The sequence below is a fragment of the Monopterus albus genome, unplaced genomic scaffold, assembly GCF_001952655.1.
Source record: "Monopterus albus unplaced genomic scaffold, M_albus_1.0 scaffold21.1, whole genome shotgun sequence".
In the NCBI taxonomy this organism is placed as follows: domain Eukaryota; kingdom Metazoa; phylum Chordata; class Actinopteri; order Synbranchiformes; family Synbranchidae; genus Monopterus; species Monopterus albus.
This window is the reverse complement of record NW_018127901.1, coordinates 3,333,817-3,338,533: the sequence shown is the minus strand read 5'-3', so window position 1 is coordinate 3,338,533 and position 4,717 is coordinate 3,333,817. Positions and strand designations below refer to the sequence as shown.

The window sequence follows — 4,717 nt, the reverse complement described above, 5'->3', positions numbered from 1 at the left end:
ACTTCTACTTCCACCCAGGAAAACTGAATTTAATTGAATGAAGAGAGAAATCCAGTTACCTTAACATTTGCTTATACAGTAGATCGTAAAATACGCAGTCCAAGCCACAGAAAGCTGAATAGCATGTAAGGGGCAATCAAGGGGACAAGTTAGCATCAAGTTAAGACAGTAATAAGATAATAATTATCTCTAAAATTAGCATTGTATTATGTAGATGACAGATGTTGACAGGATATGACTTTGTGTGCACACACATTGAAAACATTATCCACTGACGCAGGCCTTTTATTTCCTTAACATTAATAATTAATAACACACTCGGCGGATCAATTTAAAAAATTAGTTGCACTCATTCCGCCAAACCCCCCTGGTCCCGGGTGCCTTCTGCGCATGCGCCGCGCTGCTCCAGGAGTGCTGTTTCGGCCTGTTCCGCGGTCGCTCGGTCATTTTCGCCTCTTTGTTTTACTGGTAGTGGATTTAACTCGGATTCAACCCAACATCCAGCGGACCGTGCTGCTCCCAAAATAGGTTAGTTCGTCTAAGTAGACTTGTTCTCTGCATGTCTCCCTGCCCGGTTCGTCTGTGGCTAGTTTACGGTCCCGGTTTGTGCCCCCTCCTCCTCAATTTTCGCCTGTCTCTTTCCGCTTGGTGCTACGGGGCATGCTATACGTGTTGTTTTATGTGTCTATGTGGTGGTGTATGGCGGCGCCGGGCCCTGCAGTTGCACACCGGGGATGGGGTTTTTAAGGTGGAAAGTGAACTGTAAAGGCTAGTTTAAGATAGCCGGGATGCCAACAGTTAGCTGTACCAGAGAGGTGGATCTGGCACCCGCCTGTCTGACTGTCTCGTCATGTTTTAATGCTGTTGTTCCTCTGAACCAAGTCTTTCCCAGTGAGCTGGAATGTTCTTGAAGAAAAAAGCTCACGGTCCACCATTAGGCTGTCCTGTTCCTCCTGCCGTGCAAAGTTCAACGAGTGTGTGTGGACGGTCTACACGAGATGTGGATTAGATCAAGACATAAAGTTGGTGCATCTGTTTTTCTTCAGGGTGGATGTTCTCTTTCGCCAGACTGCTGCAGCGAGCCCCGTGGGACATTGTAGTGGGGAAAGGCATGCACAGTGAAGCCAACAAGTCTGTGCAGTTTTCTTGGGGTGAGGACGTGCAGGTTCAGTGTGGTGTACAGAGCAACGTTCTCCCACACCAGGGTCTCTGCAGCCCAGGGACCATGTAGGTCATTAGCAGGTCAGAAGGTGTAGATGTCGAGGTTAAATTCGGGTTGATATGTTAAAGTTTAGTTGTCTATATAGCCTCAGCCTCATCTTAATGGCTACACTGTGGATGTTTTGCCTTGTCCTTAAATCCTGTTTCCTGTCAAACATTTGTTTTGCCTTTTCTCTTGTGCGGTTTGAAACAGGATGTGGTTGTATTCATATGCTAAAGTTTCTCAGTATTCATAGAATCTGAGTTCACATATACTTAGGGGGATATAATCTTTGGAAGAAAATCCTGCTCCGTTATTCATCATACACCTGAGTGATGTGATCTGTGACGCCCCCAGAGACTGGCCTTTCAGTGAGGTGGGAGGCATCCTGTATCCATCAGAGTCCAGAGGAATATTTTCATACTCAAAATCTGGATCCTTCTATGAGGTAGAAGGGAATTTAACAGTGTGATTCAACTTCTTTTTTTTTTTTTTTAGTATTGGAAAAATTTTTGGAGGATGGAATAGGTTTAACATTTTCTTAAAACTAGTGAAAAATGTTTTTTCTCAGTGCGCTGCATTAATCTGCCTTAATCATTCTTGAGGCTTCCTGGAGACGGGTTGTTTGATTTCCTCTTGTTTTCATCTGTTTTAAGAAAGCAGTGTTTCTGGGACTTGACTCCAGACAGAAATGACTTGATAAGTATGATTTAGCATTAGGGTTAAACCTGCTGCTTGTTTCAGGCTTTTATTAAAAGACAGTTGAAAGAGCATTAACATATCAGTTCTCAGATCTTTGACTTCACTCAGTTTTACCTGCATGTCTAGATATTTTTTCATCTGCAGGTCACCAAACCAGTGCTTACGTGCACTATTAACCACAGACAGCTGCTGCAAGGAAACCAGAGTATTAATCATCTTGATGTCCAGTTCAAGCTAGGGCAGCTAGTGTATACTGACAGTAAAGCTGTCCTCAGCTTCATCATCACGTGCACGTTGGCACCAAGCAGCAGTAGGCTTTAACTGGGAAAACTGTAAAACCTCCGTAACTCGCCTACCAGGGCGGCTGTTCAAAGCACTTGACTCACATGCAAACCGTCTAATAAATTAATTTGTGATTCAGAAAGCGCATGTACACACACACACACTGTGCACTCTGCTATTGAGAGCTTCAGCAGCCTCAGTCTTGGAACACATTGCTACTAAACTGCACCCAGCATGTTCCTGTTTTAACAGCTCAGTCGCTTTGTAACGCTTTATACAGTCGGAGAGAGAGGATTTGTTTTATGCTCTTTTAACTAGAGTTTTTTTGTTTGTGTTTTTTTTGGAAAATTGTATCAGCTTGACACTGGAATCCAAATTTATAAAGGCCCGATCAGAAGTGAAGCTATGCTCTTCTCTGCCTCAGCACCACTGTCTAATTTTAGCCTGTTGAGCAGTTGTATTTTTCTTAAAGTATCTCCCAGTATAGCTGTAAACTGACCCTCACCTTACCATCTTGTCCAAACAGCCCCACTTGCTCAACTGATGGCTCTTGGCCAGCTGAGTGTTGATTGCACACTCTATGGCTGTTGCATAAGACTGTAATACTCTCCAAGGATCAAGTTTCATGTCAGGTTTGCACTTGATTTGCAGGGAAGCCCTGAATTACCATCAGCTGACCCCTGACCTGAAAATGAGTAGCTTCTTATGAGCTTTTCTGATGTTAAAGTAAGATTGTAATGCATGATGATTATGAATAATCAAAAAAGGACACTTTTGTTGACCCACTACCACCAAAACATGCAGCCATGCTCAGTTTAAACAATGTTAATGCTCCCTCGGGGCAGTCTGATAGAACAGATAAAACTACAGGACAGGCGAGCAGGATGTGGCCTCTTAAGGACCAGAAATGCTTGATAATGAAAAACCTCAGTAGTAGCTGAAGTGTCAGAGGATGCCTTCATCTCTTTCTTGCACAGGAATTTATCTCAGGCAGCTCGCTAAATGAGCTACTGAGCCACTGTGAAGAATTGGTCACCTTAGAATAAAGCTGCAGCTCCGAGAAGCTGCTCACAGCCGCTGGCCTCCCTCTCTCCCGCTCAAAACGGTGTCTTTGAACATTTGAAAAAAAACGGACAAATTCTATGTAACAATAAAATCAGATTACAGGTGTAGCATTCATCAACAGCATGAAGCCAAAATGGTGTTTGACAGAACAGACCAAGGACCAAACAGAAATACTGTGGAAAAACCATGTGGACAGAAAACGGTAGAGCGTTTCTGAGGGAGCTGCACTGTTGTTACCTGAGGTACCACTGAGACTGTGGAGCAGTTTGGCTGATACATTCACGTGTCTGAAGGCTCAGTTGATGCCAGGATGCTGCACAGCAGTTTATGATGCTATGAGACATGATTTCACAAGGCTGGAAAGTTTTTATGATGACAGCCATGTCATCATTTTATCTTGTGCCTTGATAGTTGCAAAGTAAGCAGTGGAGTTCTCCTGCTAACCCGTTGCTCATCTGTTTGCATGTATTTGATGCACAAGTAGTTTTATAACAGCAAAACATGAGCCAAGTTTAACTTCTTTCCTGCATCCTTCCTTCCTTTTTTTTGTTTGTTCATGTATTTTTTTTTTTTTACCTGGCTGGAGCTATTGTGCCAAGAAGGTGGTCTCATTGAAATGAATGAGGGGAACTGTGAACATTTGCTGCAAAAGCAATTCACGTGACTTCAGTTCAGAGATCATCAGATTTGCTTGTGGTTGTGGCAAAGTAAATCCATGTGTTGAGTTCAACTTTGGAGAACTTGAGCATGTGAATGTGCCCTGTTGACCAAACTGAAGAGCCGGCTGTCACAATGCTGACCTCTGAGGGAACTGAGAGCTGAAGTGTCCAGGGTGCTCAGAAACTGCTAGCTCGGAGAACTCCCCCCTGTTGTATAAGGCTGTATTCATACAGACTGTCACACTGCCAAAACAGAGCAACATCATGTCGAAAACTAGTTGGATCTAGTTAAACTCTTACTGCGACGTGAAGCGATGTCTTTCAGCATGCTTACATGACCGTGTTGGCCGGTCATGTAAGCATGTGTTCCTGATGGGTTACTTGTAACGTGAACATGGTGTTTCTATCGTCTACCTCAAGACTGTCACCACCAAACATTAAACAGCTGCTGTCGCGACAACTGAAGCAAGCAGTAACACAGTTCTCCAAAGAACACTTAATAACCATGAGATGCTAAAGTTCTCAGTTGATGCAAATAAATATACCTGAAACAACATTAGGCCACTGAACAGCAAAACTCTGGGGTGGAAGTGACTGTGATGAAATACTCCAATGTAATTTAGACGACGGGACAACAAAAATTCCCCACTGACTGCAGTATTGATGATTTATTTACCTGAATCAGGCTTTAGACCAGGGGACACAAAAAGAAAATGGTAATAAAAATGTATAAGTCAGACTTATTTGGCCCTTGTAGCATGAATGGATAAAACTGCCTGAAGCAGCATTACAAGCAGAGGACCCGAGA

General features: G+C 43.4%; 1 protein-coding gene across 2 annotated transcripts in view; it reads left to right on the top strand.

The window, feature by feature from the left end:
* Positions 1-388: 388 nt before the first annotated feature.
* The window catches only part of pcgf3 (polycomb group ring finger 3), a 45,131-nt gene continuing 40,802 nt past the window's right edge, over positions 389-4,717 (top strand). The window contains exon 1 of one of the 2 annotated variants that reach the window (XM_020594041.1): positions 389-528. The gene's annotated coding sequence lies outside the window, so the exon portion shown is untranslated. Of the gene's footprint in view, positions 529-1,627; positions 1,650-4,717 lie in introns of those variants that run through there. The other variant, XM_020594042.1, reaches the window with a different exon arrangement.